General features: G+C 45.2%; 1 long non-coding RNA gene across 1 annotated transcript in view; it reads right to left on the bottom strand.

Moving 5' to 3' along the window:
* Positions 1-12,286, bottom strand: part of LOC135278817 (uncharacterized) — a 104,999-nt gene extending 92,713 nt beyond the window's left edge. The window contains exons 1-2 of the long non-coding RNA XR_010346216.1: positions 12,181-12,286; positions 10,508-10,716 (exon numbers count right to left, since the gene is read on the bottom strand). This is a non-coding gene — a long non-coding RNA (uncharacterized LOC135278817). The remainder of the gene's footprint in view (positions 1-10,507; positions 10,717-12,180) is intronic.
* Between the last annotated feature and the right edge of the window lie 7,316 nt (positions 12,287-19,602).

The following is a 19,602-nucleotide window of genomic DNA, read 5'->3' as shown; positions in this document are numbered from 1 at the left end:
GGGGTTTTTTAATAGGTTGAAATTCTAAACTAGGCACGTAGCAAAGATCATCATCCACACCACATTGTAATCAGTGTTTCAAGTTAAGGGATACTTATTAGGATAAGCCACATCTCCAGACCTGAATTTCTCTCTTTAGACACTAGGGTGGAATCCTGCCTCAGAGATAAGGTCAGGCCTGAGTCCATCTTCTAAAGAGATCTATTGCAGGCCCAGTGAGTAATGCTGGGTGAGAACCAAGAGAGCCAGCAGGCATAAAACCCCCTCCTTCTTTCAAAAGTTAATTCTGAAAAAATAAAACACAACTGACACAAACAAGACGACTCTAATCTATAAAGGGGATGAAAAAAATTAAATTTTCTTTAAATATTTGCAACCAAATTTTTGGTCTGCTAGGAGTGATTTTCCATGCCTGCCCCATGCTTTCTGCGAGTGCTATTTGGACTAACTGCGGGGCAAGGGGAAGAAAACCACAATAAAAAAAAATAAAAAATAAACAAACCCAAAAGCAGCCACCACCACTGCTTGTAGGAGCAAGGAGAGCTGTTCCAGAGGGAGCACCTGTGCCGGGAGAGGGCGCATGGTCCAGCGGAGCCAGAGCCCCCCAGCCCCTCCACCTGCCGCACGCGGCTCCTGTGCTCCATCCATCCCTTCATCCCTGTTTATCCCGCACAGCTGGTCATTCATCATCTCCCAGCCCACAGGGGTTTTTTTTCACTCTGCTCGCCTGGCTCCATCTTAGTGCTCGGCTGCCTTACATGACACCATGACCTACTTTATTTTTTATTTTTTTTCCTCCCGGAGAATAGCAAAGCGCTGCTTCAGTGTGGCTTGCAAGGAGGAAAGGCAAAATTAAGGAGTGCTGGCAGGGCAAACCAAGGCCCTTTTCAAAAATTCGTGGCTGTTTGTGAGAGGTTAGGCAAGGAGAGGCGAGGCCAGTCCAGGCACTCCAGACTGCACAGCTGAAAACAGGGCGATAACAGAAGAATAAGAGAAGGACCTTGTGTTTTGAGTCTGAAAGACAACGCCTGTAATAACTTTACCAAAAAATCAGAGCCCAAGGAGCTCAGATCAGCTGGTTCAGAGGCAAGGGTAAGAAACAGTATCACATGCAGCAGCAGTGACTCAGGGAAGCAACTGGCTCAGGAAACACAGGCTCATTTCTGTCCTCCCCTACAGACACCATCTAAGGAAAATGCTTAGACCCAGAGCCTCCAAGATAATCAATTACATGCCTATATACCAGAAAAGTCAATCAGCTTAACCATAACCCTGAGGAAATCCTGCTATCTCCACCACTTTCCAGTGCAAATTACAAATCTACATTCCTTTGAGGATGTGGATTTTAGTCTCCATATGTCTCCCTTCCCTGGTGTTTGAGAAGAGATAAAATTTCCCTAATTCTTCAAGGTATTCTATGAAGTAGACTGTCAGGCATGCCTAATAATTCAGTGAAGAGGTACCTAAAAGAATAATCTGGAAATATCTACTCCTAAAATAGCTAGAATTTGGTCTGTGCTGTGAGGCCAGATAATACTTCAAGAATTTTCAATTCTCTCATCCATCTCAGACTTCCTTAATTGTTGAGCTTTCACAAGCTTGTCTAGCACGATTTTAAGGGTACATTGCTTTGGTTTACCATGGCTTTCTTGAAACACAAGGATGGTTGTCCTTGGCAGGCAAGCTCAGAGCATAACTACAGCAGGGCAAGCAGTAATAGTCTGCACTCTAACAAGACTGGAGAGTCAAGACAAGCTATTTCCAGACTGGTATTTGCTTTCTGCCTTGCTGGAGAGCTTGCAGGACAAACAGAATGTATTGCCATGCTTGCAGGTCAGGCCCCCATGATTTTTGCTCTGTTCCTTTCAGGACCTGGTTTGCAATGAGGCCAGTGCAGACATGGTTTGGCAAGAACAGCAGGAACCCTGGCAGTACTCGTGTGCCTTGGGATAACACGCAGTGGGAATCACTGGCAGAATCGTAACCTTGAACCAGGCAGTGAAAATCTGACCTAAGGAATAGCTCCAGCAGCTGCAGGCATTTATATATTCAACCTCAGAGCTTTAATCATTACAGTGCCTGCTGCTAGGGAGGAGCTAAAGAGCTTTAAGGTGCAGCACTAAGCTATGAGAGCTTCTTACTATCAAGTTTAGGACCTGACCCAACTGGACATCTGCTGGAAGTTACTGCCACTGTACTCACCAGCCACTGATGTATAAGGCTACATTGCTGCTGTTCAGGGAAAAGGATCTTGTTTCACCCACCTCTGAATAAGCCCTTGGGGTTTATTCTTGCTCAACATGTCAGTAGCTGGGGCAGGAGTTGCTGAATGTCCAATATGTTTATTTCACCAAAATACAGACCCCATCCACCTCTGTGGTGGGAGTCCCAGATACACCACTTGCCCTGTGCTGTGTCCAGCTGCACTGGCCCACAGGGAGATGCTGCACTTGGGAATGTTCCGAGCACCAAGCCCTGCTGGAGAGTCAGCTGCAGAGCTGCAGACTGCAGCCTCTCTCCTGTCACATACCATCCATGTCTCCTTCACATGACCCAGAGTGGGTCACATGTAAGTAGGGGGGGAAAAAGAAATCAAAAAGAGTGCTGACAAACTGATCTTCACTACAGAATGCATTTGTGAATAGAAAACAGGCTCCAGGGATCACAACCTAAATGCAGATACCAGCAGCTCCTAAAAATATATCTTCGAAAAAAACCCCACACCTGAAAATTGCCCCTCAGTGCAGGAGACACTGTTCCTTTCTGAGCATCTTTTTTTTCCAGAGCCCTTCTGGAACCCAGCTGCTCTGCATAATCCCTGCTTAGGGACAACACACAGCAGCCCAACACAAGCTGCTCTCAGTTTTCCACTGCAATTAGCATAGGTGGTGTTTATCTTATTTTAGAGTGACCTGGCTCCTCTGGGGAAAGCCCTTGTCTCCAGTTCACTCAAAGACACAGCAGCTGCTTCTCTGCTTTCTGCAGGAAGTGTCCTTGCAAATGGCTGGGATGGATGAGTAGAGGGCAAATGAGAGTCACTACCACCTAAGCACTGAGTGTGCACAGGCTCACTGCTAAACACCTGCAATTCTTCCCCAGAGACCACAGATAAGTTTCAGTGGCCTTGTCAAAAGTTCAGGGAGCTGCTTTCCAAAAGCCACAGGTTCCTTGGGTTGCCCAAAACTTGCAGACAGGAGAATAAAACAATCCACTCTCAGCTGACCCGCATGCAAAGAATAAACACAAGAGGCAATTGACAGCATCAAGGCACCCTGCACTCCCTCTTGGCTCAAACACCTGCTTTTGGGCTTTACAGATGTGCAGCTGCCATGTCCCAGGAGCTACTTCCCTCCTCAGACATATGTCAGCATGCCTAGAGCACACCAACAGAAGCATCTGCATTCAGACAGGGACCTTTGAAGCACATCTCCAACTTGTCCCCACTCACTGCACTTTGGTTCACTTCACAGGGTGATCTTGGAGAGTGCAAGGGGGACTCCTTTCAGATGAAGGCAGGCAGAGATACATGCCAGAGCATACCAAACACACTCCAGACACCCATACCCAATCCTAAAAACTAGAGAGTAAATCTAATCCGGAGGAAAACACTCCCAGAAATGGCAGCAGCACTGACCTCGGGGCCATCCTGCAGAGCCACTCACAGTGCTCAGTGACACAGAACCCCAGAACACTCTGAGCTGGAAGGAACACATCCTCAGAGCCACTCCAGCTATGCTGTGCTCCCACCCATCTGACTGCTTTCACCTGCTTCTCTTGCCTGGTGCCTCACTGATCAGTCCTCAGAGACAATCCCTCAGCCTCTGCTGCTTGCAATCCAAACAGGGCCTTCTCTCTCCCTGCCCAAGATGTCTGAATAAAACAAAATTAATTCATTGCAGTTTTTACTGCTTCCAAATTTGCTTTCTACAGATGTTTCCCCCATTTCACCAGGAACCATTATATTTCAGTTTCAGCTGCAGAAACCATTAACCCATTATGAATGGGCAATATTGACCTATTTTGAAAAGCTGGTTCTAGTTCCTCTACCACAATAAACAATAGCAGCAAAGCTGCTTGGCACTAGCCACCTTCCGAGAGGCTATTCATATTCTGGTGTTTGTGCATGGTTTACGGCAGGGATTCTGCATTGTTTATTTTCTGTTTCTCTGCAGACAGTGGCATTGTTAAACAGCATGTGTCCGAGAGAATCCACCCTCTCCATGGGATCTCCTCCCAGCTATTACAGCACTTCCCAGAAACCTACTGAGCTCTGGAATAAACAAGTCTCAATGGGGGGACTGAGCCCACACCCAAGAACTGCAGTGCCATGAAGCCTCCACAGCAATGAAAGTAACTTGGCTTTGCATGAAACCTTCCTTTTTCCTAATGAAAACCCTGTGCAGTCACCCTTCCTAATGATGCTCTCTTGTCCCTTAGAGGCAGAAGACACAATAATGGGTTTTTCTCTGACTTGCTCCAGCTATGATATGGGCCACAAGAGATGTTTTCCTTCAGACCCATGAGCTTGGGCACCCAAAGCACTTCATATTGGATAGAAAGAGCAGAGATCAATCTTTGGTACAGGTGAGCTGGGAAGGGGGATGATGAAGCAGGGAATTCCTCCCAGCACTGAGAAGCCTTCCACATAGTTTGTTTTTCCTCACCCATGCAAAGTTAGACAAAATGCCAGATTTGGGGTCAGGAAGGAAACTCCTCCAAGTCCAATTGCAATGACCACTATGTAAATAACTCTTGTCTTTTTATTTCCACCCCTGCAGTGTGGGGCTTGATAGATCCTCAGCCTCATCTAGCCATTCTACCCTGGCAAACACCCTCCCAGCAGCACTGGAAAGCCTCTGCTGGCACCTTGCCTTGCATACATTCACTCATCTCTTGTCATGCGATACAGAGAGATGCTCTGCAACATGTCATATTAGCAAGGGCCAGGGAGGCCCTGCTGGTCTAAACATCTCATATGCAGTAAATTAGGATTGTGGCAACTTTGATTCATTGATTCAGACAGTGCATTTCATACTCGCATTCCTAGGGTTTTGGGTTTTTTCCTGGCTGGCAACAGATGTCCAACATTTCTGCTGCACAAGGGAATCACTGAGCAGTGAAGACATGGGCTCACTGTAGGATCTGTAGCTGGCAGCCCACCTCTTTTCTGGGCCAAAGCAGGCCTAGACTGACAAGCAGTATCAATGATTGTTCTCCATATGGCATGAGAGGGAAATGCTCCCAAAGAGGAAGATAAACACTCAGTCCCACATTTCAAAGATTTTGCCAGCTGACCTCAAATTAGCTCTTTTTTTTGTATTGGCTTTGAAAAGCATTTACACATCTCTCTGGGTCTTTCAACATTACCAAGTTTACAAGACATGCACATTTCCCTGCTCTTCATAATTCATTCTCACTACAGCCAATCTCACACACAGTCAAAGCAGAAGCCCTTCAGAAGCACTAAACCCAGTACTAGGTTGCATAAAAATGATAGCTCCCATATGTCCTTACAAACACCATGCCAAACTGTATTGTGCTGTATTTACATTGTGTTAACATCTACCAAATTACCAAGCCAGCAGGAGAACATACACCCATTCATATTTCTAAACAAGGCTTAGAATCTGGGTGAGAATATAGTTTTTGGTTTGTTTGGGGTTTTTTTGTTTTGGTTTTTTTTTTTTTTAAAAGCAATGTCTATGGGGAAAAAAAGAAACTTTTAGCATAAACTTGGCCTGCAGTTTCATGTTACTTGCCAGAACTAAAACATCTGCATCCTGTGGTATCAGTCCACTTGTGGACTTTGTTAATTCAGAGGCAGCTAGAGTTTTGGATAGTATTACCCCTGGGAGAGCTTCCTGTCCTCCTGACATTTCACATGGTTCAAAAGAAAAGAATTTAAGCTACCGTGACTAAATTTTCCTCTTTCTTTAACATTTCAGTTTAATTTTCAAGTGTACAGTTCTACAAAATAGGGAATCAGGTCCAGTAATACAAACTGAGGAACTGAAATTACACTTTGGAAATTTCCTTCCTATGCAGGGGTATTTCTTGGCTATGAACCTTCTGATTTTCCTGGATGTGGGCTTTCTTTACAGCTGCTAGCTGATCAATCTCAATGCTTGTAATAAGAGACCCTCACCACAGTTTTTCAGATGAGGACCAAGATCACGCCCCAGGGAGACACAGAAGTCAGAAGTGCCAAACAGCTCTAATGGTCTGTAAAGCTTGTTCCTTCCTAAGAGCAGCAGAAGAGAAACAAATAAGGCTCTAGACCTCCTGCCCAGGCTCATGAAATGTTTTTCTGACTTGGCTAACTGGGCAGTAGATTGTATTTGTAGGCAAATACTGGGACTTTCCTTTTAATCTATATGGTTACAAGCAATACCTCTCATTACTTACAGCTGCACACAGTAATCAGTAAGATTAACTCTAAAACCTCTGTGGGAAATACCAAATTACCTGGCCCAGATTTGAAGCAGAGGCTGAAGTCAGGATACAGAAAAAGTTACCTGTCCTTTAGAGGTAGGTTCTGGGTTCTGACTGTGCTGCAGCTTTAGGGGAATTATGGTTGCCTCTTCTGGTATAAAGAGATGTTCAGCAGGATTTAGGTCACAAAGTGCATCAGTGCCCAGACCAGTCAGAGCTGAACACTGGAGACCACAATGAGGAACAAACCTGAACCAGACCAGAGCTGGGGACATGCAAAGTGGGTCATACTGGAGCCTGCTGTACAGACAAGCTGCACGACCTCAGAGCACTGGTGTAACAAGAGGGTTCCCCACTGAACCACTCAGGCAAGCTTTCATCACAGATTCATCACAGACTAATTTTCTTGCTGTTTCCTCATAAGTCACACTCCAGCTTCCCTTACACAGGTCAAAGGACAGTGGCAGTTTTCAGTCTGCTCACTTAGGGGTGATCTAAACCGACACAGAGGAAAGATAAAAGATCTTCTAAAGATTTGTTCAGCTGTCCATTAAATCTGAAACACCAGTGGAGTAGTAATTCTTCATGCACTCACTCTTATGTGTCATTGCAGGCATATCAAACTACAGATTCAAATTCATTTGTCATAGTCAAAATGCCAGTTTATAGCCATTATATTGATGGCAGAAGGCAAAGCACAAGAATGCCTGGAATCCATCATACATGCCTTATTATAACTTTCTTTGTTCTTCCAGATTGAGACATTTGTCGGATCTAGAACAAAAGGAGAACAGATCACTACTTCCAGGCAGCAAAACCAATAGAGATGATTTTTAGATACTTCTGTTTGAAACTACACATGCATTTGGTAGACAATGCAAGTGAAAAGCTTTGTAGTCAGCAGCTTGGGCATAAAACCCAAGGGAGTTCCTGGGTGGTCACATCCAATTCTCCAGGCTGCCATATTATAGACAGCATTTTGGATCATCTCTGCAAGCAAGTTCATGCTCAGGTCTTGGATTTCAACCAGGATTTTGTCCTACTTTTCTATCTGTGATGGTGATGCTGCTGCTTTCTTACTTTGGTCTTCTAGCAGTTCTAACACTGGCTATTCAGGGTGAGCAGAAGCAAGGTACAACTCAAGAAAGGATCTCATGCTTGAAGGAGGATTTAAGCCTGTCCATCAATGTTTTTAAAAAGGGTCACTAATTTTGTACATCAAAACTTGTGGTTCTTTTGTGCTACTTCAGGCTTGAACTGAAAAAAAACCCCATGCAGTAAAATGCCCTTCATTTAATCCACACCTTTTCGCTCCCTTGTTTCTTTGAGGGACTCAGAATCTGATAAAAAAGGATTGCCATAGGCATGGGTAGGTCACATAGATGCTGACAGCCTCTACCATGCAGGATGGACCAGCTGTGTTTCTAAGAACAAATTCAGCCACTCTGGAAGGGAGGAAGCAAGCACAAGAATTTGCCTGTGGTCCACAACTTATTTATAGCTGCAACTGCAGTTAGAGCTCAGGTCTTGCTGGCCACTAGGAAAGCACAGTCTGAGCTCCAGCCATCTGTTTGAAGGTTAGGCAGCCTCCATCTCTGCCAGCTCCTAAACTTTAATGAAAATAGGGTTGTTCTTTTTTTTCTTCCTTCCATTAAAGCTCCTCCCAAGCTTAGATTTAAGAGCCTAACAGTAACATTTTAAAAATACCTCAGTGATTTGGGACCACAAGTCACAGTAATTTCATGCAGACACTGTGGTGAAGACTGACCACTGACCAACTCCTACTATGGAAAAGTTTTGGCCATAATCATTCCAAAAGATGGCAAGGAAAGGGGTCATCTCCAGAGAGACAGTGCAGCCTTTGAAAAACATTTCAGTAATACTTTGTCATACATAGCATCAGTGCTGGAGCTGCTAGAATTCATTCCTCTGGGACATAAATTATTTTCCTCAAAATGATATTTAAAGTATATAGTCATTGTTTTTGAGCACAGTTCAAGACATTCCTTTTCCCTTAGTATATATGCCTGTTTGACCTAAACCTAGGAGTTGTGAGAACTCTGAAGGACTTTTGGTAAGTGAGCCATACGGTATGTGAAGAAATGTAACGAATTACTCTTGGAGTCAGGGAATGTCCACTACCTAAACTTCACATTTCAGTTTGGGTAACAAAATATCTTAGAAAATTCAAATTCAGCCTGGAATGTACCTGTATCTTTTGTGATGAACTTATTTCTTAATATCCAAGTAGTCCAGTTCTCTTAACATCTGCCCTGAAATGGTCCTTCCTATATCATCTTTAAAAAAATAAAAAAGGGAAACAAGCAAACACTGTCTTCCCAGAGCATTGGTGGGATTTTCAGCTGAAAGGGCCAACTAATGGGTTGTAAAATTTTGATGTTTAATATCAGTGTAGAAGAGAAATCCCATTCTTCCACCTTCAACAAAAGCTTCAGGAAAATGCTTCAAGACCAGTATTTGCTACTAGCAAAAGGCTCATTGCACATAACCTCCCAGGGGAGGTCTCACAAAAGGCAAGGCTCTCCAAGACAAAGATCTCTTCCAACCAGCTGGAAAACAATATGCCTTCATTAATTTACTCAAGATACTGGGACTTTTGCAGAGCTGTGCAACAGATTTGTGCAACACCCTATATTGCAGACCTCTGGGTTCCAAGGAAAATACGGAAGGGGAGAAGAAGCTTACAATGGAGAATTCTGATTTCTGGTCTTGCATCTTGCACCCTTATTGGGGCAACTCAGGGGAGGTCAGGACTCCCCAGCATTGCACACCTGCAGTACCCAGGGCTAAGTGGGTGCCCAGCTGCTTCATTTTCATACACAAATCCCCCTTTCTGAGAGGTGCTCTTGTTACTCCCTAACTGTCCACCACAGGCAGCATTTGTCAGCCTCCAGCACACAGAGGTTGTCCCTGCCCAAACCAGCTTCCAGTCCTGATGACAGAGAACACAAGGTGCTCAGTGTTGACAGCCAAGAACAGAGCCCAGGAGCCCTGGTTGGTGATCAAAGCCCTTATCTCCCCCACACGCTTGCTATCAACAGCTGACAGCATGTGATCAGATCCAGAGCTGAAAACAGGCTTGCACCTGAACATGTTTGCCTATCACAATGAAGTTGGCTTTTCCTCCTTAACACAAGTCTAACCTAGACCACTACTGAACAAACTCAGTGATCTCCAAGGACCACAGGAACAGTAAGTGCTGCTAACAAGCTGTTTGATCAGTAAAGAAAAGGACTTAGTACCTCTGGCATGATTGGAAAAAAAATGTGGAATGCAAAAATGAATGGTCACAGAAGAGAGGCTTGGCAAGGATTCCATGCCAGCTGAGCAGCCCTAACATCTGGGAGCCATGAGGGCCTCAGATCAGAGACTCTCAGCCATGCTCTCCACACCACAAAGTGTTTCAAAGCAAAGGGCAAGGTGGGGGCAAGGCTTCATTTACTTATTGGCAGCACCCAGACACGTGGTGACAGAGGGGCCCAGGAAACCGAGGCAGCGGAAGTTCATCACGGCTCAGCAGGCAGGCAGGGAGTTCATCACCCACCTCCAGCAGGGCCTCAGCACAGCCAGGTTTGCTGCCAGGAGCCAGCCGTGACCGTCAGTAAACTACCACAAAGCTGCTCTCCTCAACCTACACCAAACCACAGCCCTTCCCCAGGGCCAGGAGCACTGCAGCTTAACTTCCCTACTCACTGCCACCTTGAAAAATAAGTAGGAATACAGATTATCATCAGTTTTTCCTTTCTCGCTGCACTGGACTTTGCTATTGCCTGTATCTTGCTCCTCACCATCATCCTAGAAACAGCAAATATTAAACAGACCAGAATAAGAGAGGGCCTAACACAGCCATGAGTTCCTTGAAAGATAAAGGGCAACCACCAGGAGGATAAGCTACAAAAGTATTTCAACTTCCACATGCAAAAAGATCTGCAAGAAAAAAAAATCTCCAACTTTTTATGTTATTTAAAAACTACAAACACTTCAAGACAGGGAAAGATGAGTGGAGGGTCAGTCAAACACCAAAAACCCTGAGTAACTTTAACAACACGTATACCTTTTGGCACAGAAATTACCTCTCCAGACAGATTCTGCAAGGCCTAAGCAGCTTAGCAAGCTTGTGAAAACCGAGAAAACTTGAAGTGGCTGTGAACTATGATGCTGTGAATCAGGTCAGCCTTTTCTAGTGTGGCTACTGCTGTAATCCCAGACTTTGGCTTTGCATGCAGCCCATCACTGAAACCTTCCACCAGGCTGCTTGTTTACCTGCAAGGAAAGACGGCTTTAGGTTCAGGTGTTAGACTTCACACAGGCTCCCATTCCAAATCCACTGCTTGTTTCCTGTTGTTATCCCACACCCTCACTTGCACAGGCAGGCTGTAAATATATTAGCAACCTACACCATTCTTGCTCAGTTATGACAAACGCCATAAAAAAAAAAAAATAGAAGTTATAAGCACATCAGAATCTGCAAATCTCTCCCTTCCTCCCCATTCTGTTCTAGGCTTGTGTTTTTGGGGTTTTTTTTCACCTCCCCCTTTTCCTGGGAAATGTGATGAAGGAGGGTGGAGTGGCTCGGGCTACGTACAAATATTCAGACAGTCTCTTAGCAATAAATGGATCTCAGTTCTATTATCTGTCTGGCTGTGGCTCCTATTATCTGCTGTGAATTGTAGCAGCGATCTCTGGAACAGCATTCAGGCACCATCATTACTTCCACACCCTCCAAAGACTGCACTGTAACAAGGCATGCTGGATAATACTTGCCATTAGAAGAGGGAACATAAAGGCTTCAAGCTATGACTAACACAGTAAAAGGCTCTGCATGGGGCTTTTACATTCATTGACCGGGGTTTGTTATTAAAGAAAATTCTAGGTTCAAAACCTAGACCTGCATTTTATACAGCACATCAGCTGACTTACACAAAAAGGTGATTTCATCCTGCTCTTGCTCACTTCCCCACTCCCCTCAGCTAAATCCTCATGAAAGGCTGCAGCTGGAGAGTGGGGAAGGCACAGCACAGGCCTGCCTGGAGCTCACACTCCCCAAATGGGGACCACAAGCCCAAAGCAGTGAATTTGCCCAGCCCAAAGTGCCTGGGAGCACTTTGTGAGCACCACAAATGCAAGCACCACAGGGAGCATCCAGCAATTCAGAGCTGAAAGCCTCCAAAGCAGCACTCACATGGCTCCTTGTTAGGAACAGGAGTTTTGGGATCCAAACCCACATCTTACTTCCTTGTGTTTTTCACAAGCCCTCCCATTTGTCTGAGGCCCATCTGAAAAGCCTGGATTGAAATCCAATATCCTCCCCCAGGGTAGGATGAGGGTTTTAAGAGAAAAAACCTCTTAGGTCTCCCTCTCATAGCCAGCAAGTCAAGGCCACAAACATGAGCTCCACCAAAAATCATTTTCTTATGGGTTTCTACCTGGCAATGGATTGGTTTCAGCTTCCCGGGCACACAGTCTCTGGACAGAGGCTTTCCTGAAACTGGGATATTTCAGAAACCTCCCTCTCCTACACAGCTTCCCTTATGCTTTTCTCACTTGGACACCTATTTCACAGCAGGGCTTAATATCTTGCTATTTACCCATCATTCAGCATGGTTGAAAAATTAGTCATCAACCTAAAAAGTTATTAAGAAACACTTGATACTATGATTGCTTTCCTGTGGAACAAAGCAAAGGGAAGAGGTAGGGGAGGGAAGGTGGGTCAAACCTTGCACTTACAGTCAGGAAGGCTTTCCCAGCACAGGAACACATCTCCTGGGGAACCTCAGCCCACAGGAGAGCACCCAGGATCCCAGCTTGGCACAGCCCCTCCACCACTGATAGCCCAGAGGCAGCTGGCAGAGGCTGCCTTAAGTAGAGCTGCTGCTCCCCAGCAGCACCACCCATGGCTAATGTGCTCCAGATGAAAGTCATTCCTCGGCCAAAAATTGCTCCCTGGCCTCAGCTGGGAAATGCAGCCCTTCTCCCTGCTCTGCTCTTGGGCATTTGGGTCCAGGAGCAGGGTTGGCCACTCTCTCATCCGTGCACAGAGCAGTTCAGGGACAGGGACGGCAGCTGGCTCTGGAGCCATGGGCTGTGAAGCCCAGGGAAAGATACAGGAAATGAGGGAAGGAGAACAAGATGAGATCCACAGGGTTCACTCAGGTCAGGGACTTGCAGCTGCTGCCACCAGCGACATCTCTTATCGTATCTGTGTGTACCACAAGGCATGGCTTAGGCAGAGTGGCCCAGTGTTTTCCTGCATCCTTGGATGGTTTTTGGCCACCCCAAACTGCTGTCCCAGACCACCCTCTGCTCTTTTCACCACTCCTACCCAGTGTCCCAGGAGCTCCTCCTGCTCTGCAAATGGTGTGATGTGCAAGCCTGAGCTGGAGACAGTGAATGGCACTACAAAAAGGGAAAAGTTATAATGGGAAGATAAGGGGGACAACTGGGAGCACTGAAAAAGGGCATGGGATTGATCACAACCACAAAAAGCAGAGAACAACAAAGTATCACACCTCTTCACAGCTATTTTGACACCATGCACAGTCTAACTCAAGGCATCTCCGGGTGGAAGGAGAAGCAACCTGTTGAGGAAAACCAAGAACCAACAGCCTGTAAAAACATGGCATCTCCTTAGGCAAGATTTTTTGTGAGGCGGAGCTGAGCTATTGTGCGCACCCACCACCCTGAGAAGGCATCTGCTGGGAAGGGGCTGCCACTGGCTAAGAGTCCTTGTGTCCACAGCAGGGCTGGCTAGAATGGGCAGTCTGAAAAGCTACATTTTAAGTGGCTTTCTGTCAGGCAGTGCCAAATATTTGTGAGGATGGTTTGAGGAGGGAAAAAAATATTCCCCCATTTTTATAATAAAAACATATTTGATTTGTATACAGTTCATATGCTTCATGAAAGTGCAAATTACTCTCCAAAACAGAGGAGAAACAGAACCTTTTTTTTTTTTTTTTGCATCCCACCCTTCCTCCTGCCTTACCCTTTTTACTTTTATGACGCAGCATTTATTTAAGTCGGAATTGTGCCCAGCTTATTCCGCCTTTCGCATGGCGCATCCTCACCTCTCTTCCCACTCATAACAAAAATAATAATAACTTGCAAATCTATGTCAGTGGAAACTTGGAAAAACACTCTGAAGAAAAAAAAAAAAAAACTTCTTCAAACATAAAGCACACAAGGACTCCAACACTGCCCCCTCCCCCCCCACCCCTTTCCACAACTTTTTCCTTTGGTGCACACATTTTTCCAAGGTCACCTCGGAGGCTTTTCCTAGTTGGCCATTAAAACAAAAAAAACTCTGCCTGCCCCAAGAAGCACATGAAGCCATCACTGTGGCTTGGACTGTTTCCCTGTGTATGGATGCCATGGGAGAAGCAGCAGGGCGGGGTGGGGGGGGGTGAGCTGATATTTTTCCAAGACTTTTTCTCTCACCAGAGGAGGATGAAGATGGAGTGATGAGTGAGGTTCCGTTTGTCTGGCAGCATGAGTCACTCAGCAGCAGTTTCCGATATACACTTTTTTCTTTTTTTATTTCCATTACAGAAATTGGTGTCATTTATTCCTTCCTCCTTCTCAAGTAAAAAAAAATAATAATAAATCCTGCTACCGTTATGTCTAATTTATTCTGGGAACTTGTCTGAGGACCCACCAAACCTGGGGGGGAAGGGTGATTTGAAACACAATCCAAAATATAATCGGCTCTGGAAGCTTTTAAAGAGACTCCTTTAAGGCTGTGCCAAACCTTAAAGAAGGAAAATACTTCCACTAAATCCCTCCCACCATGAATGGGATCCTGTATGTCTGAGGCTTTTTATTGGATGGGTGGTTTTGGGTTGTTGGTTGGTTGTTTTTTTTATATCAAAGATGTTACTCTTTCAAACAGGGTCTGAGCTCTGTGGCTTTTCGGCAGGCGGTGAATACTCGCTCCTCGGGCATGCAGCGATCTGACACAGCCCTCCCCCACGCTGGGTCGGGTTCTCATGCTAAGATCTGGCTCCTGGAGCTTGAGCTGTTGTTTTTTTCTGGAAGCTGTTTTTTCCCCCTCTTCACCCTTTAAAAGCAAAACTAAACAGAACTAAGCTGTTTAAAAAAAAAAAAAAAAAGCCTCACAGGGCCCAGAAACCCAGCCTGACCTCCTTACTCCTGAAATATCAAAATATTCCCACTGTCTGCAGGCAAGGGCTGGTGCTGCCTGTGCTACCTCCACCAGCTCCTCTGCCTCCAGCCAGAACCAGGGGTGAGGCAGGAGAAGGCCCCATCAGCAGGCAGAGAACACAAACAAGGCATCACAGTTATAGTCAAGACCACCCAATCAATGGTGTAATGAGTAATGAGTCAACATGCCCAGGCTTCCTCTTATTTCCAGACAAAAGTAACCCCTTTAGGTGTTGTTCTAGATCCCAAAGTGACCAAACCCAAGCTGTCCCCCTGCAGTGACTCCCCTGTGTGGCACAGCTGAGGCATGCTTTAAATGGGGACAATACTAATCCATGAATTACCAGAGAGCAAGGATGATTGTAGAGCCTAAGTTTAATTATTTTGATGGAAGAGTACCTCGGGGAGTAATGGAAATACTGTTATATTTTATCCAGAGCTGGATGTCCTGCTGTCCTATAGCTCTTTCCTTCCAGCTACATGTACATCTAGGTCTGGAAATGCATACCACTGTAATTTCTGTTTCACAAGGAACAGCATTAATGAGCCCCACAGCCTGTGGTTTTTTATTCTCTCAGATGCCACATTTAACCTCTGTCCTCTGCCCAAGTCTCAGCTCTACCAATCCACCCTGTGCTGAGCAGCTAAAAGGAAAACTCAGCAGTGCTATAGGAGCAGAAATCTTTTTCCTGAGTTCTAAAGGCACAGGGAAAAGGCTGCAGGGAAAACGTCTGGAGTGAACCACATTTTGTCTGAATGCAGGCATACAGCAAAGAAGGGTCCTTTCTCCATTGACTAGGAGCTCAGGGACCTCAAGACACCCTGCCCACAACAGCCTCGTTCTTTACATGCCATGAGCAACTTCTCTGCTGCAATGTCACCCAAACCAGGTAAGGCCCACCCTTGCACCAGCAGCTCTTCTAGTACCGACTAGAAGGCCAGAGAGGAGCTCTGGCATCCTGGGAGCACCTCCTGTTTAATTAACATGCTTCTGATAGGGGACAGCTGCAGCTCAAACATTTCATTGCTCTTCCTCCTCCCTCCCCTGGAGGAGTGCGTGCTCGTGGATGCCCCAGCCCCATCCTGCAGCAGCAGGAGTGGCTGTACCAGAGCTCTCCTCTCGGAACACGGCGTGGCTTGGGGAGCTCGCTCCCCTGCCTGCCTGGCCCTCAGCGTGGCCCAGGAGCCCGTGTGTCCCCAGCCAGGCCTTGGCCAGCCTGGCCACTGACTCCTGTTTGCTGCTGGCCACTCGGCTGCGTGGGCCGCAGAGCGTCTTGGAGACCCCACAAGAAACACTCTCCCTCAGTTCTGATTTCCTGTTTACAATGACATCTTGGGATGTGCTTCCAAGCCAGTGTTTAATCCTTTCACTCTGTCACACTGATTTTGAATCATTCTAGTTTAAGTGTTATGAGTACCAAGACAAATATTTTTTATGAGTCTCAAACCACAAGTATCTTTTTTGACCTTATTTTTAATTTAATCACAAATAATCCCAAATTTAGCTCGACAGGATCCAACTTCCACAAGGTACCAGAGGCTGCCTGATTAAGACCCAGCCTCATGAAAGCAGTTATTTAATGAAATTTCAAGGCAGCTCTGAAAGGAATAGGTTCAGACCTCCGACTCCACAGTAAAAAAGGTGCATAACCCCTCTGGGAATGCAACACAAACTGTTCTCAAAGAAAATTCTTCTCATGCATCTTTACTTTCCTTATGCTTTAGTTTTCAGTAGCTGCCAAAATGACTGGCATTTCCCAAACACAGGCAAACATTATTTATTAAGGGAAATTAAAATTCCCTCCCTGAACAGCCAGAGGGTCCTCAGTCTAGGGCACAGCCCCAGAGAAATCCAGAGCATGGAGGCACTGCAGACTCTGACCACTACCTCATCCATCCATGGATCAGCAGCTCCTTGCAGCTCAAGACAGGTTCAATGTAAACTGAAGCCTCTATGCACAGGAATACCATGGCATTTTCTGTAAAGGCAGCTTGCAGCAAAAAGCTCAGTGTGTTTTTTTTCCCCTTTTTGACCATCATGACCCAGCTGAATGTGTTTGCTGAATGTGAGGGAACCCAACTTAAACATTGTAAGTTAAAGGGAAGAAAAAGAAGTCAACTTCACATCCGGTTTTTTTGTGCCAGACCTCACCATATAGAGATATGCAATTATGGAATTTCCTGAAATACATTTTTGCTAGAAAGAGAAGTGGATAAAGGTTACATGGGACTCTGAAGAGCCTCATGAAAGGATACAGAATTTTAACCAAATGACCCACTGAGTGGGAAAAGAAAACCACAGTATCCACTTTCAGGTGGCAATCAAAGTTTGAGCTCTCAAATACATGTGATAAAGGAGGTATCCACAAACAACATGTGCCAGCATGGGGTTTTCAAGCACTGATTATACCTGGAGGCAATGGTCCCTGTGTGTCTTGCTGTAGATTGGTGTTGCTGGCATGAGCCTGCTTATTCATTCCCAGGAAAAAAAAATGTTCTTTTAGAGCAGCGTGTTCTAATATAAATTTCTCTGGCCTTCCTCTAAAATGTCAGCACTTCTGGTCAACTGCTCAATATCATCAAGAGAGAGCTGGAACATCTCAAGAGCCCACATCTCATCCCCGACAAGGCCCTGGGACAGGCAGGATTTCTTCAGCCATCACTGCATTCCAATGTGCTCACTCACACAGGTTTGCGACCTTTTTAAGGGTGATGTTTGTCCTTTTTTTTTTTTTTTGTCCTGGTCTTTGCAAACCTTAATTATGAATCCAAGGTCGTTATCAGTGATGTCAATTATGCAATGGCTGAGCAGCTGCTCCCCCTGTTGCTGGCCTAATAGTGCCATGTTGAAGGAGACAGCAGAATTTCTTGTGCCATTTAAAATTTGCTATATCATGAGTTTCCTTTCAATTGCAAAAGCAGAAAAACAGCTTGAGTACTTTTCCTCCTACATCTTTACTTCAAGCTGCTTTTACAGTCTTCAGTACATCTTTCAGCATCTCATGCCTTAAATACATATCCCAAGGGTAATAAAGAGGAATTAAAAAAGACTAATTTTTCCCAGATGGTACCCAAAGTCATCTATGAACACAATGATAGGAACTGCTTTAAAATAAACTCCACTGGAGGATTCTGGCTATGGGAGAACAGGGCAAGTGGCCAAAGTGCTGTGCTGGGTGCTAAATACAACTGCTCCAGGGTGAGAATGTGGAGGCAGCTCAGGAGAGAAGAGCAGTGTTTAGCATGCCACTGAAATGAAAAGGGGCTGCCTGTCTTTGCCTTCATAGATTTTATAACAGTTTAGATAACTAGAAGGAGGTAGCCCCAACAGCAAGCTCTCAGTTATCAGTGATTTCCTCCTCTGTGCAGGGTGAGGAATGTGGTGTCCCACATCCCACCACGTAGGAAGTGTTAACAAGCACTTGCTTTTTCATGGCAGGCATCTGGTAGCAAATATGAAAAGAGACCCAACTCTTCCCCTTTCACACAGATTGTATATTTTTTCCTTTTTCAGAATCTTGGAAAATAGAAGAAGGTGTCTGGATTCACAGGGGTGGCGTCCTCTGTGACTTGCCACACAATGTTACCAACACCAGCACTAGTGGGAAGCACCCATTTGCCAAATCTGAAGTTTGGCTTTAGAAGAAATAATTTCAGTGCCTCTTTTATATCAAGCAATGCTAACAGGAGGTTGTACAGAGGAACACAACTGTCTGTTAGTCTGCATACATCTGTTCATAAATGGGTATCTCTGGAGCTACTGGGCTCCTCTCTCTCATCTCCTTACTTCCCATTCCCAGTTTCTACCTTGCAAAACTCCTACTGGAGCCAGACTCAAGCTGAGCTCTTCCTTGCAGAGTACTAATCCCAAGAAGGAAAACCAGTGGTCCAATTTATTGTCTTGTTGATGCTTACACAATCCTATCCCTGTTCCAGTGTTTGCTCTGCCCCTTCTTATTGCATTAACGAGGTTGGAAAGCAAATTAAAAAACCCTGCCATTGTCAGTGCAGCCAGAAGCTATGACTCAGAAAACAGAGCCTGCAGATCTGGTGAGTAAGATGGAGCTTTTTCTCCCCACACCCCACACTTTAAAAAAAAAAAAAATCTCATTAGAAAAACAGAAAGACTTCAAAGAATTTGACTCTTTCTCAAAATTACTGTATGATTAAGGATTTTTGGTGGAGCCACCTTTTCAGCTAACTCCAGTGACAGGCGAGGCTCTCCAGGCTGCCAGCTTTGCATGGTCTAAGCAGCTCCAGAAGCTGGAGCACCTCCTGATGATGCCCTCAAGGTTTGTGCATCTGGGCTTTAACTATGCAAGGTCCAGAACTCTCAATGCCTTCAGACTTTGAGAACTTCCTGCTTAGGCCAAGAGGATGCTGTCAAAACAGACTTCTTTGCTGAGTGACTCAGTGCTGCTTTCAGTCCTTGCCAGAAGCCAAGTACAGAGGCATGAGGAAAACAAACACAAGTTACTGAAGCATTTCAGAGTTTTCAGAAAAGTTTGGTTCAGCTTTAATTCCAGTAAAGCTCAGAGAAGGACGAAGCAGAAAAATATTTCCTAACCAAATTCCTCATGCAAAGGCTCTTAGTACACAACACGTGTAAATTTTACAACAGTTTTGCATTCCTAGTCAGGACACACGGTTCCACGTCTGGAATAGGCATATACAGAACTCATGGAAAAATGCTCTAAAGATACCAGCTTAAGTTTTGCCTTCAGTCTACTCCCACAGCCAACCAACTTCCTGGGAGTTTTTTTTTTATTTTGGATTTTTTTCCCTTTTTTTTCCCCCCTGTTGTTTTTGAAGCTGTATAATCATTTTATGGAAGAGCCTGGCAGACACCAAAGGCTGCATGCACTCAAGCATGCTTGCTGGGAACTCTCCCCCAGGAATGCTCAGCTTGGATCTTGCCAGCTTTTCATCTAACTCAAACAGTACAATATCAGTTTTTGAAAACAAAGTAGCCCAAATATATTTAAGTGTGAA

The sequence above is a fragment of the Passer domesticus genome, chromosome 11 (assembly GCF_036417665.1).
Source record: "Passer domesticus isolate bPasDom1 chromosome 11, bPasDom1.hap1, whole genome shotgun sequence".
Lineage (NCBI taxonomy): Eukaryota > Metazoa > Chordata > Aves > Passeriformes > Passeridae > Passer > Passer domesticus.
Note: the sequence above shows the minus strand (reverse complement) of the source record. Positions and strands in the feature narration are given on the sequence as shown.